Source organism: Tursiops truncatus, chromosome 10 (assembly GCF_011762595.2).
Source record: "Tursiops truncatus isolate mTurTru1 chromosome 10, mTurTru1.mat.Y, whole genome shotgun sequence".
NCBI classification, from domain to species: domain Eukaryota; kingdom Metazoa; phylum Chordata; class Mammalia; order Artiodactyla; family Delphinidae; genus Tursiops; species Tursiops truncatus.
In genome coordinates, this window is record NC_047043.1 from 26,000,595 (window position 1) to 26,023,201 (window position 22,607).

Genomic DNA, 22,607 nt, shown 5'->3' on the forward strand with positions numbered 1-22,607 from the left:
TCCAATGATCACACGTGGGAAGAATACTGTTGGGCAGTGCAGAGGGAAGGTTGTTCTAAAGTTGCAGAATTAATGGGTTGTTGAATCTTGAAAAGAAAAATATCATATCGCCATCCTTCAGTAAATGTGGACTGGTCCGTCAGTCCTCTGAGGGCACTGCTACCCTGATGCTGTGCATAACAGTCACATCTCTAAACCAAAAATGGGCAGGTGCGGGGGACACAAGAAATGGTAGGAGACTGTGAAGCAGAGCTATTGGAGTACAGGCTTCTGGGGGTTCAAATCCTGGCTCCACCACTGACCAGTCAGTGATGTGGCCTTGGACAAGCTACTGAAGCTCAGTCGCACACTTTTGCTTCTGGAGAGAATCAGATGAGGGAATGAATAGAACGTTGCAGATCCTTGCCTCTAACATACACCAGTAAATACGTAGTCAGAGAAACGCCTGTCTACTTATGGAAACAAAATAACATTAACAGCTAAGGTAAGACAGGTTGTTTGAGATTGGACCTGTCCCCCAGAGAAGTTTGGACTGTATGGTTTGTATAGTATACCCTCAACCACGACGAGGTTTGTATGTGACCGCTCCTGGTCAGAGGGTTCTGGTGATCAAAATGGCCTAGTCTGAAGCATCCTTCACTAATCACTGAGTCCACAAATAGTTATTGAGTCTGGCTTAATGTGTTCCTAGGGTTTAGAAACTGTTCTAGGTGCTGGGACTCAACAGTGAACAAAAATCATAATGTCCGGGCTTCCCTGGTGGCGCAGTGGTTGAGAGTCCGCCTGCCGATGCAGGGGACACGGGTTCGTGCCCCGGTCCGGGAGGATCCCACATGCCGCAGAGCAGCTGGGCCCGTGAGCCGTGGCCACTGAGCCTGCACGTCCAGAGCCTGTGCTCTGCAACGGGAGAGGCCACAACAGTGAGAGGCCCGCGTACCACAAAAAAAAAAAAAAAAAAATCATAATGTCCCTCTCTCTCTCACAGAGCTTACGTGCTAGTAGGGGATAATGAGGAATAGAGCTGCAGTTTCCAGCTCACATGCTCAAGTATCTCTGAAGAGGTAACAGTTGCACAGAGACTGGAAGGAAGTGAAAAAGGGTGAGACACAAATATCCTGGGATAATTCCAAGCAGAGGGATCAGCAACAGCAAAGGCTAAAGCCATGTGTGCTTGGCGACCTGAGGAAGAGCAGTCAGTGTGGCCAGAGGGAGGGAGGGAAGGAAAGAAGCGGGAAGACGCGATCAGAGTTGACCAGTGGCCTACTGTATAGGTGACCAGATGTACTATCAGGAGTTTGGAGTATCTAAAAATATGCTGAGAAGCTATTAGGAAACTGAGCAGAAGAGTGGCACAATCTGACTTATGTTTGTTCATTTGAATTTTGCATTTTTTTTTTATTGACGTAGAGCTGATTTACAATGTTATATATGTTTCAGGTGTACAACACAGTGATTCACAATTTTTAAAGGTTACACTCCATTTTAAAATATTGGCTACATTCCATGTGCTGTACGATAATGTATCCTGGTAGCTTATTTATTTTATACATAGTAGTTTGTACCTCTTAATTCCCTACTCTACCTTGTTGGTTATCTCTTTAAAATAGATATATGTATATGCATAACTGAATCACTTTGCTGTACACCTGAAACTAACACAACATTGTAAATCAACTATAGTCCAATATGAAATAAAAATTTTTTAATAAAATAAAATAAAAAATAAAAGGACCCCTCTGGCAGCTGTGTGGAAAACAGACTGTAGCAAGTAAATGGGATTGGGCAAACCAGTTAGGAGTCTTCTGTAAGAAACCAGATGAGAGAAGATTGGCTTATAATAGAAGGGCATGGTGAGAAATGGTCAGATTTGGGGTATGTTTTGAAAGTAGGGCAAAAACAATCAACTGATGACTTCAATAAAAGATAAGAGTCAATATTGACGCTAAGGTTTTTAGCAAAAGCTAGCTAGATAGGTGACTGAAATTCTCATATTGAGAAAGCTTGGGAAGACTTCAGTTTTGAGATGGAGAAGAATTAAGATCTTGGACAAGCTAAATTTGACATGTCTGTTAAATATCCTGATGGATGTCAAGTAAATAAGATAAATGAAACTTGAGTTCAGGGGAGAGATCAGGTCAAGAGATATCTATTTAGGAGTCATTAGCATATAGAAGGTATTTAAAGTGGAACTGAATGAGATCACCAAGAAAGTGAGTCCAGCTGGAGAAAAGGGCCTCACATTTAGGGCTGAGTGAAGCAGGATCCAACGAAGACTAGGAAACTGCTTAGTTAGGACAAAAAGTGCGGTAGAAACAGGCTGAAGTTGGGCATCCAGGGACCCAAATCTTAATCGCAGCTGTATCAGAGGCGGGCATGAAGGTCTCTTCACGTCCATTTCATAAGCTGTGAAGTGGGCGTATCATCCATGCCTGCCCACCCTTACCGTTGATGGGAGGCACACGACATCTCTACTGTGAGAAGTCACCATGAAGACGTTGACACACTGCCAGCAGGCAAAGAGGCAAATGTGTGTGCCCAAGGCATACCACCCCATACTGGGAGGAGGAGAGGCTAGTAAAAGGGCTAAACTGTGCTAACTCCAAAATATGCTGCAGTCCGTTTCTCCAGCCCCCAGCCCCAAATTCCTCTTTCCCACCTCCTAGGTAACGTCAACTCTAAGCTACAAAGGGATACACTCCGAAGGGCAGTAAACCATCAGTTACAACAGAGTCAAAGAAGAGAGAAAAGAAAAAAAGATACTGGGAAGATTTAGAGAGCAAAGGAAATGGGAAATATTCTTCTCTTTCTTACTGGCTAGAAATAGAAGAAGGAAAGAAAAGAGAATACAGCCTTGGCTACGTGCCGTTTCCATGAAGAGAGGCAGCATGCAGAACCCTTTGAGGGAGATCAATGTTCAGGATCCTGGTGAGTAGGAAGCTATGCAGTGGAGTCCCTGATTAGTCAATTCAAAGGGTTGATAGGCAGGCATTCAATCCCAGGAAGAAAGAAGTTTGATCTGTGTTCCAAACTGGCAGTGAAAAATTAATTCACTTTGGAGATTGTTTCTGAGTGGAGAAAGGGACAAGACAGTTGAAAAAAGTAAATGATGAAACTCCCCAGAATTCTAGCTTCCCTTCATTTTTTCAGGAACGAAACAATGAGCAGACCAGAGGTTATGAACCGGTTTAAATATGTTCCAATGTGTGAACGTGCCACTAAAAAGCAAATATCAATTAGTTCTCTTCTCTTCTGCTCAGACGTTTCATTTAGGAACAGATATAGTTTCAGGGACTAGATAGAGGATATAAATGTATTTTGGTTGTGTGTATACAGAGAGAGAGCAAGAGAGAGATCAAACACAAGTATGGTTATTTTTATTATAATATTTGATTAATCGCTTCATTTTAAAAAATAAGCATTTCGTATCAATCTCAAGTCCATTTTGTCCTCATGTCCAGTCCTAAGCCTCTAGCAATAATCACTGTTGTTCTGTCTTTAAATTAATACAAATGTTATCACACTGTTGTCTACCATTCTGCAACTTGCTTTTTTTTCATTAAACATTGTTTTTTGAGGTATACGCACATTGATATAAGGGGTTTATCTCATACTTTAAATTCTTTTTCAGTTATCCATGCATTCTCACCCTTTCTCATATAATCCTCCTAAATATGTTGGATAAAATATAGCAATCTTCAATTTACAGGTGACAGGATTTAAGATTGCCCAGCTGGTACGCACAGAACCTTCTGTCTCCATGGCCAATGCTCCTTCATTATACCAAACATTTTTAAAATTACATTATTAGCAGCAAAACCATTTCTTTCAAAAGTAAACCTTATACAGAATCCCAGTACGTAAGAGGTGTTCACATTGGTGACACAAGCAGAGGTCCTGGCTGCGCCCCTCAGTCTCCCCTACACCCTGCATTGGCTCTCTGGGCAGCCTAATGGACCTCTAGGCCTCTGCTGTACCTGCTTCTTTCTCTAAGCACTGTGCAGTCTGGACAAAGTTTATAAACAGACCTAGAAGCCCACAGCAATTTGGTCCATGAGCACACACTTACTGGGATGCCACCTGTGCAAGACGGAGTCCCAGGCAAAGTTCATCCTGTACTGAAGGCCCAGAGTGAAAGCTGTTTGTCTCCTGGGATTACAACTCAGCAAATGAAGATTTCAGGAAGATAGGAATCTCCTATTATAGTGAGAAATCAGAAATCCTGGAGATGGATGAGAGGATTAGTGAGAAAACATCAAGGAAAGGGTGGCTGTAACGGAAGAAAACAGAGAAATAAACTTATCAAAAGAGGCAATTCAGTTTTTAGTTCTTAGGAGACAAAAAAAAAAAAAGCATCCAGAGAATTTAATGGACAAGATCAAAATAAAGACAGAGAAAAACATGTCCAAAAAATATGGCGCCAAAGCCTTAGAAGGGAAAAACAATGAGTAGGAAGTTTCCTTCATTTGTTTTGTTTTTTAAATAGAATGACAAGAGTCTAAGAAAAAGAAGGAAGGCCCCAAGAATAACTAAATTCTCAAAAATACAGGGATAACACAACGTAAAGGTGGACATGTAATAAAAATAGCTTAAAGCTCAAGATGGCACTCTGAATGAAACAATGATTTAATTTGAGATCAAGAAACAAGATTATGGATCTAAAGTGACAGACTGCATACAAACAGATGCGGCATGAGTCCTGCAGACAAGAAGGATGGTGTTGAAAATTGGTGTTGAAAATTGGACTCTCAGGGATGGAAGGTTCAGGACTGGAAGAATAAGGAAACAATAAGAAACACAATCTTATGGATGTATGTCAAAAATATCCATCAAACATGTTTCTTAGACATAAGGTAATTCCTGGCCGGTGCAATCAGGAAAATTACAGTAAATGTTCATCCAGTTCATGTTCTGCTGCTCGTCCTAAAGCAGCTATTTAAAGGAAGACACTTTTAAGGACGAAACCATTTATTAAGAACAGAACACACAGTAGGAAAAGAATTACATGGCGTTTACTCCAGTTAAACATAACTGTACTCAACAATACCTGTGAGAGACAAAACGAGGAGCTTCAAGATGGCAGAAGAGTAAGACACGGAGATCACCTTCCTCCCCACAAATACACCAGAAATACATCTACATGTGGAACAACTCCTACAGAACACCTACTGAACGCTGGCAGAAGACCTCAGACCTCCCAAAAGGCAAGAAACCCCCCCACGTACCTGGGTAGGGCAAAAGAAAAAAAGAAAAAACAGAGACAAAAGAATAGGGACGGGACCCGCACCAGTGGGAGGGAGCTGTGAAGGAGGAAAGGTTTCCACACACTAGGAAGCCCCTTCGCGGGCGGAGACTGTGGGTGGCAGAGGGGGAAAGCTCCAGGGCCGCGGAGGAGAACACAGCAACAGGGGTGCAGGGGGCAAAGCGGAGAGCTTCCCACACAGAGGATTGGTGCCGACCAGCACTCACCAGCCCGAGAGGCTTGTCTGCTCACCCGCCAGGGTGGACGGGGTTGAGAACTGAGGCTCGGGCTTCGGTCGGAGCTCAGGGAGAGGACTGGGGTTCGCGGCGTGAACACAGCCTGAAGGGGGTTAGTGCATCACGGCTAGCCGGGAGGGAGTCCGGGGAAAAGTCTGGAGCTGCCGAAGAGGCAAGAGACTTCTTGCCTCTTTGTTTCCTGGTGCGCAAGGAGAGGGGATTCAGAGCGCTGCTTAACGGAGCTCCAGAGATGGGTGCCAGCCGCGTGTAACAACGCGGACCCCAGAGACGGACATGAGACGCTAAGGCTGCTGCTGCCGCCACCAAGAAGCCTGTGTGTGAGCACAGGTCACTATACACACCCCCCTTCCGGGGACCCTGTGCAGCCCGCCATTGCCAGCGTCTCGGGATCCAGGGACAACTTCCCCGGGAGGACGCACGGCGCGCCTCAGGCTAGTGCAACGTCACACCGGCCTCTGCCGCCGCAGGCCCGCCCCACACTCCGCGCCCCTCCCTCCCCACGGCCTGAGTGAGCCAGAGCCCCCGAATCAGCTGCTCCTTTAACCCCGTCCTGTCTGAGCGAAGAACAGACGCCCTCAGGTGACCCACACGCAGAGGCGGGACCAAATCCAAAGCTGAACCCTGGGAGCTGTGTGAACAAAGAAGAGAAAGGGAAATCGCTCCCAGCAGCCTCAGGAGCAGCGGATTAAATCTCCACAATCAACTTGATGTATCCTGCATCTGGGGAATAACTGAATAGACAACGAATCATTTCAAATTGAGGAGGTGGACTTTGGGAGCAAAGATATGTATTTTTTTTTCCCTTTTTCTCTTTTTGTGAGTGTGTATGTGTATGCTTCTGTGTGTGATTTTGTCTGTATAGCTTTGCTTTTACCACTTGTCCTAGGGTTCTGTCTGTCTGGTTTTTTTTTTTTGGTTTCTTGTTTTTATTACTTTTTAAAAATTTTTTCTTAATAATTGTTTTTTATTTAAATAATTTTATTTTACTTTATTTTATTTTATTTTATCTCCTTCCTTCCTTTCTTCCCTTCCTTCCTTCTTTCTTTTCTCCCTTTTATTCTGAGCCTATGGATGACAGGCTCTTGGTGCTCCAGCCAGGGGTCAGGGCTGTGCCTCTGAGGTGGGAGAGCCAAGTTCAGGACACTGGTCCACAAGAGACCTCCCAGCTCCACGTAATATCAAATGGTGAAAATCTCCCAGAGATTTCCATCTCAACGCCAAGACCCAGCTTCACTCAATGACCAGCAAGCTACAGTGCATGACACTATGCCAAACAACTAGCAAGACAGGAACACAACCCCATCCATTAGAAGAGAGGCTGCCTAAAATCATAATAAGTCCACAGACACCCCAACACACACCACCAGACGTGCACCTGCCCACCAGAAAGACAAGATCCAGCCTCATCCACCAGAACACAGGCACTACTTCCCTCCACCAGGGCGCCTACACAACCCACTGAACCAATCTTAGCCAGTGGGGACAGACACCAAAAACAATGGTAACTACGAAACTGCAGCCTAAGAAAAGGAGACCCCAGACACAGTAACTTAAGCAAAATGAGAAGACAGAAAAACACAGCAGATGAAAAAGCAAGGCAAAAACTCACCAGACCTAACAAATGAAGAGGAAATAGGCAGTCGACCTGAAAAAGAATTCAGAATAATGACAGTAAAGATGATCCAAAATCTTGGAAATAGAATGGAGAAAATAAAGAAACATTTAAAAAGGACCTAGAAGAACTAAAGAGCAAACAAACAGTGATGAACAACACAATAAATGAAATTAAAAGTTCTCTAGAAGGGATCAGTAGCAGAATAACTGAGGTAGAAGGACAAATAAGTGACCTGGAAGATAAAATAGTGGAAATAACTACCGCAGAGCAGAATAAAGAAAAAAGAATGAAAAGAACTGAGGACAGTCTCAGAGACCTCTGGGACAACATTAAACGCACCAACATTCGAATTATAGGGGTTCCAGAAGAAGAAGAGAAAAACAAAGGGACTGAGAAAATATTTGAAGAGATTATAGTTGAAAACTTCCCTAATATGGGAAAGGAAATAGTTAATCGAGTACAGGAAGCACAGAGAGTCCCATACAGGATAAATCCAAGGAGAAATATGCCAAGACACATATTAATCAAACTGTCAAAAATTAAATACAAAGAAAACATATTAAAAGCAGCAAGGGAAAAACAACAAATAACACACAAGGGAATCCCCATAAGGTTAACAGCTGATCTTTCAGCAGAAACTCTGCAAGCCAGAAGAGACTGGCAGGACATATTTAAACTGACGAAGGAGAAAAACCTACAGCCAAGATTAGTCTACCCAGCAAGGATCTCATTCATATTCGATGGAGAAATTAAAACCTTTACAGACAAGCAAAAGCTAAGAGAATTCAGCACCACCAATCCAGCTTTACAACAAATGCTAAAGGAACTTCTCTAGGCAGGAAACACAAGAGAAGGAAAAAACCTGCAAAAACAAACCGAAAGCAATGAAGAAAATGGTAATAGGAACATACATATTGATAATTACCTTAAATGTAAATGGATTAAATGCTCCAAGCAAAAGACATAGACTGGCTGAATGGATACAAAAACAAGACCCATATATATGCTGTCTACAAGAGACCCACTTCAGATTTAGGGACACATACAGACTGAAAGTGAGGGGATGGAAAAAGATATTCCATGCAAATGGAAATCAAAAGAAAGCTGGAGTAGCAATTCTCATATCAGACAAAATAGACCTTAAAATAAAGACTATTACAAGAGACAAAGAAGGACACTACATAATGATCAAGGGATCGATCCAAGAGGAAGATATAACAACTGTAAATATTTATGCACCCAACATAGGAGCACCTCAATACATAAGGCAAATACTAACAGCCATAAAACAGGAAATCAACAGTAACACAATCATAGTAGGGGACTTTAACACTCCACTTTCACTAATGGACAGATCATCCAAAATGAAAACTAATAAGGAAACACAAACTTTAAATGATACATTAAACAAGATGGACTTAATTGATACTTATAGGACATTCCATCCAAAAACAACAGAATACACATTTTTTTCAAGTGCTCATGGAACATCCTCCAGGATAGATCATATCTTGGGACACAAATCAAGCCTTGGTACTCTTAAGAAAACTGAAATCATATCAAGTTTCTTTTCCGACCACAACGCTATGAGACTAGGTATCAATTACGGGAAAAAATTTGTAAAAAATACAAACACGTGGAGGCTAAAGAATACACTACTTAATAACCAAGAGATCACTGAAGAAATCAAAGAGGAAATCAAAAAATACCTAGAAACAAATGATAACGAAAACACGACCCAAAACCTATGGGATGCAGCAAAAGCAGTTTTAAGAGGGAATTTTATAGCAATACAATCCTACCTCAAGAAACAAGAAACATCTCAAATAAACAACCTAAACTTACACCTATAGCAGTCAGAGAAAGAAGAACAACAACAAAAAAAAAACCCAAAGTTAGCAGAAGGAAAGAACTCATGAAGATCAGAAATAGATGAAAAAGAAATGAAAGAACTGATAGCAAAGATCAATAAAACTAAAAGCTGGTTCTTTGAGAAGATAAACAACCATTAGGCAGACTCATCAAGAAAAAAAGGGAGAAGACTCAAATCAATAGAATTAGAAAGGAAAAAGGAGAAGTAACAACTAACACTGCAGAAATACAAAGGATCGTGAGAGATTACTACAAGCAACTCTATGCCAATTAAATGGACAACCTGGAAGAAATGGACACATTCTTAGAAATGCACAACCTTCCAAGACTGAACCAGGAAGAAATAGAAAATATAAACAGACCAATCACAAGCACTGAAATTGAAACTGTGATTAAAAATCTTCCAACAAACAAAAGCCCAGGACCAGATGGCTTCACAGGCGAATTCTATCAAACATTTAGAGAAGAGCTAACACCTATCCTTCTCAAACTCTTCCAAAATATAGCAGAGGGAGGAACACTCCCAAACACATTCTACAAGGTCACCATCACCCCAATACCAAAACCAGACAAAGATGTCACAAAGAAAGAAACCTACAGGCCAATATCACTGATGAACATAGATGCAAAAATCCTCAACAAAATACTAGCAAACAGAATCCAACAGCACATTAAAAGGATCATACACCATTATCAAGTAGGGTTTATCCTAGGAATGCAAGGATTCTTCAATATACCCAAATCAATCAATGTGATACACCATATTAACAAATTGAAGGAGAAAAACCATATGATCATTTCAATCGATGCAGAGAAAGCTTTTGACAAAATTTAACACCCATTTATGATTAAAACCCTCCAGAAAGTAGGCATAGAAGGAACTTTCCTCAACATAATAAAGGCCATATATGACGAACCCATAGCCAACATCGTCCTCAATGGTGAAAAACTGAAACCATTTCCACTAAGCTCCGGAACAAGACAAGGTTGCCCACTCTCACCACTCTTATTCAACATAGTTTTGGAAGTTTTAGCCACAGCAGTCAGAGAAGAAAAAGAAATAAAAGGAATCCAAATCGGAAAGAAGAAGTAAAGCTGTCACTGTTTGCAGATGACATGATACTATACATAGAGAATCCTAAAGATGCTACCAGAAAACTACTAGAGCTAATCAATGGATTTGGTAAAGTAGCAGGATACAAAATTAATGCACAGAAATCTCTAGCATTCCTATATACTAAGGATGAAAAATCCGAAAGAGAAATTAAGGAAACACTCCCATTCATTTACCATTGCAACAAAAAGAATAAAATATCTAGGAATAAACCTACCTAAGGAGACAAAAGACCTGTATGCAGAAAATTATAAGACACTGATGAAAGAAATTAAAGATGATACAAATAGATGGAGAGATATACCATGTTCTTGGATTGGAAAAAACAACATTGTGAAAATGACTCTACTACCCAAAGCAATCTACAGATTCAGTGCAATCCCTATCAAACTACCACTGGCATTTCTCACAGAACTAGAACAAAAAAATTTCACAGTTTGTATAGAAACACAAAAGACCCCGAATAGCCAAAGCAATCTTGAGAAAGAAAAACGGAGCTGGAGGTATCAGGCTCCCTGGCTTCAGACTATACTACAAAGCTACAGTAATCAAGACAGTATGGTACTGGCACAAAAACAGAAATATAGATCAATGGAACAGGATAGAAAGCCCAGAGATAAACCCATGCACATATGGTCACCTTATCTTTGATAAAGGAGGCAAGAATATACACTGGAGGAAAGACAGTCTCTTCAATAAGTGGTGCTGGGAAAACTGGACAGGTGCATGTAAAAGTATGAAATTAGAACACTCTCTAACACCATACACAAAAATAAACTCAAAATGGATTAAAGACATAAATGTAAGGCCAGAAACTATCAAACTCTTAGAGGAAAACATAGGCAGAACACTCCATGACATAAATCACGGCAAGATCCTTTTTGACCCACTTCCTAGAGAAATGGAAATAAAAACAAAAATAAACAAATGGGACCTAATGAAACTTAAAAGCTTTTGCACAGCAAAGGAAACCATAAACAAGACGAAAAGACAACCCTCAGAATGGGAGAAAATATTTGCAAATGAAGCAACTGACAAAGGATTAATCTCCAAAATTTATAAGCAGCTCAGGCAGTTCAATACCAAAAAAACAAACAACCCAATCCAAAAATGGGCAGAAGACCTAAACAGACATTTCGCCAAAGAAGATATACAGACTGCCAACAAACACATGAAAAGATGCTCAGCATCACTAATCATTAGAGAAATGCAAATCACAACTACAATGAGATATCACCTCACACCAGTCAGAATGGCCATCATCAAAAAATCTACAAACAATAAATGCTGGAGAGGGTGTGGAGAAAAGGGAACCCTCTTGTTGGTGGGAATGTAAATTGGTACAGCCACTATGGAGAACAGTATGGAGGTTCCTTAAGAAACTAAAAATAGAATTACCATACGACCCAGCAATCCCACTACTGGGCATATACCCTGAGAAAACCATAATTCAAAAGAGTCATGTACCACAATGTTCATTGCAGCTCTATTTACAATAGCCAGGACATGGAAGCAACCTAAGTGTCCATCAAGAGATGAATGGATAAAGAAGATGTGGCACATAAATACAATGGAATATTACTCAGCCATAAAAAGAAACGAAACTGAGTTATTTGTAGTGAGGTGGATGGACCTAGAGTCTGTCATACAGAGTGAAGTAAGTCAGAAAGAGAAAAACAAATACCGTATGCTAACACATGTATGTGGAATCTAAAAAAAAAAAAAAAAAGGTCATGAAGAACCTATGGGCAAAACGGGAATGAAGACACAGACCTACTAGAGAGTGGACTTAAGGATATGGAGAGGGGGAAGGGTAAGCTGTGACAAAGTGAGAGAGTGACATGGACATATATACACTATCAAACGTAAAATAGATAGCTAGTGGGAAGCAGCTGCATAGCACAGGGAGATCAGCAGTGCTTTGTGACCACCTAGAGGGGTGGGATAGGGAGGGTGGGAGGGAGGGAGATGCAAGAGGGAAGAGATATGGGAACGTATGTATATGTATAACTGATTCACTTTGTTACAAAGCAGAAACGAGCACACACACACACACACACAAAACAATACCTGTGAATAATACATAAGTGTAAATACAAATCCGTCCTCAAGAAATTATTCCTGAGAAGTTGTTTGTCAGGAGAATTGCCGAGTATTAAGGTATGACTTTCAGGCTTGTTCCTTCCTGCTCCATGTACATCTCGTTCATTCCAGATACCAGTGGTGATCGGCTGACAGCGATGAGCTCTATAATTTCTCAACGATACAGATTTCCTCCTTTAGCTACAGAAGTTTATCCATTGTGTTTCTACTGCCATTTCTGTTTCTGTCTATATTTTTATTGTTACTATGAAAATTGATGCTATACATAAAATATAGAGGGCATGCCCCCCCCCCATTCAAATTTCCTTTGTTAATTCCTAGACTGCCACAGTTAGAGGGACACTACTGACTTCATGACTTAGGGTAGGAAAAATAATATCTCCAAGACTGAGCACAGGACACTCAAATGCCTTTCCTCTATGGTTATTTCCTATTTCTTACTCTAAATGCCACTATTACAAAAACTTTATTACCCTGGATATGAGCTCAGCCTAGCAAACTAAACTGAGATACCAAGAAACTATTTTATGACTGTTTGTTGTGGATTACACCAACAGTCTAAAAAAACAATAACTTGGAAAAAATGAGTCAGTGACAGTGAATAAGATTTATTTATAATAAAATTTGAGCTTGCATAATATAAAATGAATGATAGCCTCTCTGTTAATCATTCTATGGTAATAACTAATATTACTTTCTCAAAATCCCTGATTACTGAATAAATAAAATAAGGATAAACCAAGTCCTGTTAGAAAAAGAAAAAATTCCAACTATGATAAGAAGAATGATAAAAGAGAAAGAAGCCTGCCTCTCAAGATGTCAGGGAGGTGGTAACATGTTAAAATAGGATATAAAGAAAATGTCCATTGGAAGGACACAAGGTTACACCAAACAAAAGAGACTTTCCCAGCTACAGAAGTGTTTAATGAACCAGAGTAAATGGAAATAGTATAAGCAAATAAAAGGAAGCATAAATAGAAAAGAGGGATTGAGAAAAACGTTTACAGACAAAGTGAAGTAGATGAGATAGTAAAAAGAAACTAAATATAGGACCCCTTATATAAGAAAAAAAGAAGAGATGGTAATAATACAAAAAAAACTATTAAAGGTGGAACAGAAAGAAAAACTATTGAGACAATGGTATTCATTATGAAACTACCCAAAAAGCAAGAAAAAAATTGTAGATCAAAAGAACATATGTTGATTAATACTGAGGAAATTATCAGATGGTAAAGAACAAACATGTTAAATAAGTCTTTTCACTCAAAAAGAAATTATAAAGTTATTAAATACACATACTTGAGTCAAATGACCTCACTGACCTGGAATTGTAGCACCGCAACTGGTAAAAAGGGGACAGATATGAGAAATAATGAGATGACAAAATAATGATAAATAAGAAACAGAAATAAAAATTTACTGATTTAGAGATCAGCAAAACAGTAGTGTTTTTAACAAAAGTCTCATTAGTCAGGATGGGGTCAGATGATGAGTTGTACTCATCATCTTATATGTCAAGGGTCTTTGGAATATTTAGTTGGCAACACCCCTTTTCACATAGTTTCACCATGAAATCTATGCACCCAGCTATATCTGCACCCATTTACTCTGCCTTCCCTCCTGTTAGAATGGATTATAATCATTACATTTATTCTGAGGTTTTCTCTAAGACCACCCTTTTTTTATGATAACTTCCATTTATTAAGCACTTATGATATTCCACACTTAACATTCTTATCGCACTAAAACTTCACAACAATGCTGTAAAATAGGTACTATTCCCACGTTAGAGATGAGGACCTTGAAGTTAACAACATGGTCAAATCAGACAGGTGGTAAGCAACAGAGCTGGGAGATAGATCTCCTTCCAGATGGCTCTTTGGATGGGTCTTCCTGTTATTTAGCAGTCATCTAAATTCAGTGCCAACATGCACATGAAAGCCAGTGTGTTAAAGCTTTATTCTTGATCCATTGTGCATCTTTAGTTTCTCTTTCTTTGAAATAGGAACACTAAAGTTCATGTAAACCTCACATGGATATTGTGAAGGTAATATATGACACAACAATCAGACTTCCATCACTGATATTGCCAAGTGGTCTTTATTGTAGCACCCTCTTTCTAAGACAGATCTAGACCTGACCCCTCCCCACCTACATTGCTCTGGCATCATTGGATCATCCACCACAACAAACATGCTATACCATCTCCTGTCTTTAAAAAGTCTCCCTGAACTTCACAACCATCCTGTTAATCTCTTTACCAAAAAAAAAAAAAAGTACAATTTTTCTATACATCTTCTCCTTCCAATCTCTCTTGACCCATTCAACTAAGGTTTCTTTTCCCACCGTTCTACTGGAACATCCCTGTCAATGACACCAACAGCTTCCATGTGGTCCAATCCAATAGTTATTTCTCAGCACTCATCTTATTTCTCAGCTCATATAATTGATTACTCCCTGAATCCTGAATCTTGAAATACTTTCCTCACTTGGCTTCTGGCACATTTTCTTTTGATTCTATTTCTACTTAACTGGTCATTCTTTCTCAGTCTCCTTTGCTAGTTTTTCCTCATCTTCCTAACCTCTAGACTAAATGTTTGAGGGCCCAAGTACTCATTCCTCTGACCTCTTCCTTCTCTGTGCCTAGATGATCAAATCGTTTTCATGTCTTTAAGGATCAATTATGCACTGAGTATCCCCAAATTTATATATCCATGCTTGACATGAAGACTCACACAGCTAACTTTCTACTCATTATTGCTACTTGGACATCACATGAGTATCTCAAACTTAACTTATCAAAACCTGAAATTCTCCATGTACCCAATGTTACCAACCTTACTTCTCCCAGTTCATTTGTATCATCTATTGACATTGCTCCTTGAGCAAATCCTGTTGGCTTTATCTTCAAAGTACGTCTGGAATCGGACCACTTCTCCCTGCCTTTGTAGCTACTACCACCCCAGTCCAAGGCAGCATCATTTCTTACCTGCATTATCGTGATATCCTCCTAACAGCTCTCCCTACTTCTCCCTTATTCTCAGGCTTCTATTATTAACACAACATCGGTGATGCTTTTTTTTTTTTAATATTTATTTAATTTATTTTTTGGCTGTGTCAGGTGTTAGGTGCAGCGCGGGGGATCTTCGTTGAGGCATGAGGGATCTTTCGTTGTGGTGTGTGGGCTCTTCAGTGCAGTGCGCGGGCTCTTCAGTGTGGTGCATGGGCTTCTCTCTAGTTGTGGCGGTGTGGGTTTTCTCTTCTCTAGTTGTGGCATGCGCGCTCCAGAGCACTTGGGCTCTGTAGTTTGCAGCAAGCGGGCCCTCTCATTGAGGCTCTCGAGCTCAGTAGTTTTGGCACGCAGGCTTAGTTGCCCTGTGGCATGTGGGATCTTAGTTCCCTGTCCAGGGATCAAACCCGTGTCTCCTGCATTGGAAGGCGGATTCTTTACCACTGGACCACCAGGGATGTTCCGGTGATGCTTTTTTAAAAAGTCAGGTTATGTCACTAATTTGCTCAAAATATTCCAATCTCATTCACTATAAAACTCAAAGTCCTTCTCATTGTACAAAATCTGTCCCCTACTTACTGTCTGGCCTCTCCTCCTGCCTTCCTCCCCCTTACTCAATCCTGTCCTGCCATACCAGCCTCTTGGTTCTTTCTAGGACCCCTCCAGTCCACTCCCACCCCAGGGCCTTTGCACCTGCTCTTCATTCTGTCTGGACCACCATGCCCCCCATAGCCACGTGGTCAGTCCCTCCCTCATTTTCTTCAGGTCTCTGCTTCAGTGTCATCAGAGAGGGTTTCCTTCACCACCTTAAAGATTACAGCATTCCTTTCACTTCCTACTGACCTTACTCTACAGTCTCCATAACATTCATCACCTCACACTTCTGTTTATTGTCTCTCCTATCTAAAAGTGCAAGCTCCACGAGAGCTGGAATTCCATCGGTTCTATTCATTGCTATATCGATAGCACCATTACAGTGTCCGACCCAGAGTTAGTACCCACTAAGCATTTGCTGAATCAACCTCATAAAAAGAAAGGAGGCCTGGACGTATTGATTTTAACCTTAAATATGTGATCTCAGCAAGGGAGAAGAAGTTTACAGAGAAGAAGGCTGAGGATAGAACATTAAAACCTTTGAGAGGCTGCCAAAAGTAGAGTCACTAGAACGTTGCCAAGCTATGTTACACTTACCTTCCATGACATACTTCCATGCCAACCTACATACCAAACCCAACAACCTCCTAGGAGAGGAGGTGGCACCTCTTAAAATAATTGTGTGGTGAGGAAGAGTAGTGGCAATGTCCAGCCTTTCTGTATACACCACATGAGGTGGGAGTCAGCTCACCAGAACTAGAAGAGAGAAGGCAGGGTGGAATACGACAAGTTTCAAAGAAAGCATTTGTGTGGTATTGGTAAAAAGAAAGATCTCAGAAGGGAATCCATTTATAATCTTGGGAATAAAGAAGCTCTATAAAAGCACAAATCCATTGTCAGAGTCTGAGGAAGAGATGGCCAGAAGATAAAGCACATTTAGACTTTTTTTTTTTTTTTTGGAGTCTAGTTGCTTTACCATGTTGTGTTAGTTTCTGCTGTACAGCAAAGTGAATCAGCTATATGTATACCTATATCCCCTCTTCGTTGGATTTCCTTCCCATTTAGGTCACCACAGAGCATTGAGTAGAGCTCCTTGTGTTACACAATCGGTTCTCATTATATTTTATACATAGTAGTGTGTATAAGTCAATCCCACCCCCCCTTCCCCCCTTGGTGTCCATACGTTTGTTCTCCATGTCTGTGTCTCTGTTTCTGTTTTGCAAATAAGTTCATCTACACCATTTTTCTAGATTCCACATAAAAGCAATATTATACATTTGTTTTTCTCTTTCTGACTTACTTCACTCTGTATGACAGTCTGTAGGTCCATCCACAAGATATTTTTTTAAAAAGAAGGAAACATGCAGAAAAAAATTATGAATATTTGAGAAGTCTGAGTTTATAAGAAACTGTGTTGGCTTTGATGGTGGAAGAGGAATAGTAAATGTATATTTATATTATGTAAATAAATTTCATTTTAAAAAATCTCTGCAGATCTAATGAGAAGTACTTCTCATTAGAGTAAGAAAGTCTCCACAAACGTCTGGTATGAAGTCTTCTGATGACCATTTTATACCTCCAATCCTATTAGTATGATGCATTTTCAAATTCTTGATGCTGCTAAACCCAGTGCTGTATTATTATTAAACAAAATTTAGTTCCAACCTCAAACTTCCTTCAGATGTATTTACTGGCTGTTTAAATTCCCCATCTAGTATGTGCTGATAGTAAAAAGTTAGGAAGGAAGGCATCACTCATTCAAAGCAACAGTTTCCAGGGATTTAGAATAAGAGGAATTTTGCAGGTAGGGACTAACACGATTTAGAAGCTAAACTGTTAACCAAACTGCTGCCAACCAATGAGGGTTAGTCATGAAATGAATTTGAAAAGTCTAAACACCATGAAACTGGCAAAAAAAAAAAAAATCATTTTTAAAGAACTGGGAGGCAAGCTGGGAGGAAAATCATTTGAACTTTGGCATCAGGAGGGAAGCAAAAAAAAATTACAGTCAGAGCTGAATTCACGCCAGTAATACTCTGTATTCTCTTCCTAATTCATGTGGTGAAACGGGCAAAGGCTGGACCCGGTTCACTGTCACACCACCTTAGCGTGGAGCCAGCCATTGAAGGGGAGGGTCCAGCTCCTGGGATTCCTCCCCAAGTACTGACTGCAAACAGTGTGCAAGTCATACACACACAGGCCTTTCCATAACACATCTACATGCAAAGTGCTAATACTCTCTCCCTTAAGTATTTAGTTTTAAACATTTTGCAAAATCCTACACATGTCTGTGTATATACATAGCAGAGCTGAATTAACCAAGGGTTTGGATCTTTCTTCACTTAAGCATATCATTGCAGTTTTACATGCACCTGGAAATTCTGGTTTTGCAGGCTGCTCCTGGGATGATCAAATATGTCAATACGTCCATCTGGATCTTGGAATCATCCACAGAGACTACTGCATAAGTATAATTGAATTTTTCTGTATTTCCAAGTGGATGATAAAATTCCACTGCCCCTCCTTTCCCTTTCAAAGAAATACATTTTTTAAATGGAATAACTCCTCAGGAAGGTAGAAAGGGCAAGGAAAGGGAAAGAATTTAAACCAGTTTACCTGATTTTCTACTAACAAAGCTGGGCTCTCGTGAGTCAGGATAAAAAATGATATGAGTAGTAATTATGCGTGTGTTTTCGTTATCCACATCATTCCCATTCCTTGTTACAGATAACGTTCAGTTGGTGATTTACTGAACAAAATGGAGGATATCATAAACTGAGTTTATTCAAGTTAATTTCTGAGAATTCACATCCTTTGATCTAGTGACTTGCCCACTGGCTGAAACAAAATTGAGCAAACCCCTCCCCCAAATGAACCAACATCAGAATGAGGGCAATACTTCATGCCAAGCCTGATATCTGTGTGCCATTTCCACACAGTTCCCTGGAAAGAGCACAGACCGAATCCCCATGAGACCAAGACATTCCATGGCTAAAGAATACTCCCTCATGAGATGAATTTGGCATCCCTCTCACACTGAAGTACCCCGGAGACTTCAAAACCTCATGGAACGTAGCCCAGAGGATATAAGCGGGAAGCAAAAGAGCGTGAAGTGTCTGTGACCAAAATGAACGTTTGGTGGATGCAAGCCTCACATTCCGTTCCTCCAATCACACCTTGGCAAGTCCTGTGTCAGCTGCTTGGGACTGGCTTGACTGCTTCCTCTCCAAAGCTGTTTATTTCAAGAGGTGTCTTCTGCTTAAGACCCAACTGCATCCCATGCAACAGGGTAATACCTGTCTGACTGTGGTTTTGATCAGCTTGTTGAATGGGGACTTTTTTTCCCATCCCATGATAATTACGGAGACAGCAGGGCAGTAGTTGAATGCAGTGCTAATCTTTAGAAGCATGCGAGAAGCTGATTAAGAATATGGATTCCTAGTACCCAGACTTACTTCATCGGAGTCTCAGGTGAGCCTTGGAATCTGGGTATTTAACCCTCATCCTAGGAGATGCTGATGAGAAGCCAAGTTTGAGGAAGCTCAGGCAAACGGAAAACCTGTGGAACATCACTGGGGAGAGGCTGCACCTCATCTCTCCCTCTGCAGATGTGGCCTCCCTCGGTCCCTATTCTCTGTCCTGTGAAACGGTGACAAGGCTGACTGCCTCCTTTCTCCCCCATCTCGCTGGTATGTTGTATAGGCCAAAGAAACACTGACCTTAATTTTCTGGCCTGTGGATGGATCGGAGGGGATCAAGGCATGCCCTTCTTGTCCTTACGCAGGACTGGGGATTTGCCTCATTTTCCTGCATACAGTGCCCAGCTCTGTGCTGCAGCCCTGTTCCCGTGTTTCTGGAGTGGCATAACCTGGGGCAGAGGGAGAGCAAGAGTGGGTAAATCTGGCAAATCTGTGAATAAGCTGATGATGCAGTCTTGCTGGGCCTGAACACTCTTGACCCCCATCCTCCCTCCCAAGTTATGCCTCCTGAGAAATGATTAATTCTAAAGTAACTGAGAGTATGGTGTTGCCAGCCATCCAGATTCATCAGAGATAAGCTCAGCCTTTTCAGAAAATACGGTAAAAAAAGAGACGTCAAGACAGTCTTTTTTTTTTTGGTCTGTACTTTGGAAACATGGTTAGTTATTCCAGAAAGCAAAATTTGGTCAAATGAAAATAAATAATGAAGTTTTCTCTCACAAATCTTCATGGCAGGTGAAAATGCCATCTCAGGATGAGAGAGATCCCTTACCTCATTCAAGTCCAGATTACATTTTGAAAGCTTATGTGTATTTGAATATTCATGACAAGGGGGTGTGGTATTTTAACCCTTACCTGTTTCTACCATACTACCTGCCACAGGGCTGGGCACGTAGTAAGAACTCAATAATACGAGTCGCCTAACTGATCCTTGAGATTTCTTCTAAGGAAGAAATAAGCCAAATGGACCTTGTTAATCATGCCACTGTACTCTGGAAACTGGAGAAGGCTGTTTAAATACAAAGAAACCAGATGCCACCTGACTCTTGCATTTTCTTGGGCTCTTGGACAAGACCCAGAGGGCCATGCTGCCGTCATAGATATATTCTCTAATGGAGCATTTATACCTCACAGACTCCAGCCAGCTAGGAGAATATTTATGCGGCCGTAAAAAACTTTAACAGAAAGCTGTTTGGTTCTAATAGTTTCAGGTATTTCTACACATCTTTACTCACCATGTGTCATGTTGAATTATACTGTGTTCAAAGTGGGACAGCAGCAGCCCGTAATGGGACTGACAGAATGGAATGGCCTGACAGAATGGAATGGCCTGACAGAGGAAGTGGAGGGTCAGCAAGAGAATGGGGGAGGGGGGAGAAGAAAGGGAAAGAAGGGACTTGAAAAAGAAATATTTCTTTTGCATTTGCTTGTTTGATTTCCAGATTCAGAAGAAAATGAAGGATGTAAAGAGAAATTTACGTGGCTTCACCTGCCTTTTCCAGGAGAGAGATTCTGAGTCAGGGCTGCAACACTTACAGGTGGCAAAGTATAGTGGATCAGAACACAAATTCCTGTCACTTAAATCCCTGAGTGCAAATCCCAGCCTCACCGTGTTGTAGCTTGGAGATCCTGAAAAGTTACTTAACCTCTCTCTGCCTCAGTTTCCTTTTCTGTAAAATGGCGATGATAATAATGGTACTACATCATAGAAGTTAATATAAAAATTAATTAATATTTTAATCACTTAGAACAGTATCTTACACAGAATAAGTGCTAAGTGAGGTATATGTGTACATACATTCCTATATTTATACATTTATATATATATATATATATATATATATATATATATTTATATTTATATGTATGTGTACCTTTTTAAAATCAAGCCCCCATTGTATGCCCAGAATTGAATGTTGCAGTAGGAGGTACCAGTTTGGAATCTGATTTTGGTAGGTGTCATTCAAACTTTTCTTCAGAGAATAAGTTCTTTCTGAGCTTGGCTATATAACTTCTCTTGGGGTAAAATGACAAAGGTTTGCAACTTTTACTAATAGATACTTGAGAAGCTGGTCGCTATAATGTGCACTTTACCAGGATTCTCTGATTTCAGACTGACAACAACTCTATGAGGTTGGAATGAGTGTACGCAGTGCACAAATAAGGCACCTGAAGACAAGAGATGTTAAGTAACTTGCCCAAGGTCACACAGCTGGTGAATGATAAAGCTGAGATCTGGACCCAAATCCATCTGACTCTGAAGTCAGGGCCCTTCATCTCTCCTTATAAGCCCTCAAATATGTGTGTTAAAATGAATATAGTTGCAATTCTGCTCTAGTTCAAAGACTAGTAGTTTTGACTGTGTAGTTTAGACCTTAGCTGCTAGAGCGCCTGCATCATGGCAGGCAGCAATCTAAAGGAAAAATCCCCTTCCCCTGACAGGCAAACATTTCTCCAGAAGAACCAAGCCTACCACGGGTGAAATGTCCAGTGTGCTCCGGACATTTTTAAGCACTTCGTCTGTGCTGACACGCTTTAGAATGCTTACTGCACTGGTCACTGTGATAAGCACTTTACAAGGATTGACTAATTTCAGCCTCACAACCACTTTATGAGGTTGGAACACGTATTTCTAGTCTATAATGGATACTAATAACAGGTAATAATATTATTGTTATTGCCAGGCTACGTTAAGGGGAAACTGAGACACACAGCTGCTTAGAAATGTATCCAAATGACATTGGAGCCAGTGTTTGAATCCGGCAGTGTGACTCCAGAATCTATATTCTGAACTACGTGCCATTCCACAAGATACGACCAAACAGCAAGGCCAGCACTCCAGACTGAAAATACTGCCCGAGTCCTAAGTTTAAGTAAGCAGGGACCTGGTCAAAAAGAGGGCAGAAAATTCAAGAAGGAAGAATCCTTTGGTAATTCATAAGTGGGGTCATCAGTTTTTTGCACCTTTATTTGTACTTCTGGCTTAGGTGGCAAGGAGGACAATAAAAAGCTTTCACACAATACAAGAGAAAAGTCTGTTTGTCTTACTGGAGTTCATGAACTTTGAACTTGTCGTTCAATGTGAGTATGTGAAGCAGCTAGGAAAGAATAAATGTACTTATTATGTTATTATGATAGTGTTTTCAGATTGATTGAGCACTTAACGTTGCACACGCTCTCAACACTGCACATGATCTAAAGTAAAAACAGAGCTACATTTAAGGAGCTTCTGTTACAAAATCTTTCTGGGTGAATCTCCCATTTATATTTTGACCTCTGTAGCCTCCTTCCTCCACTTCCTCCTTTCTCCTTCCTGCAGAAAAT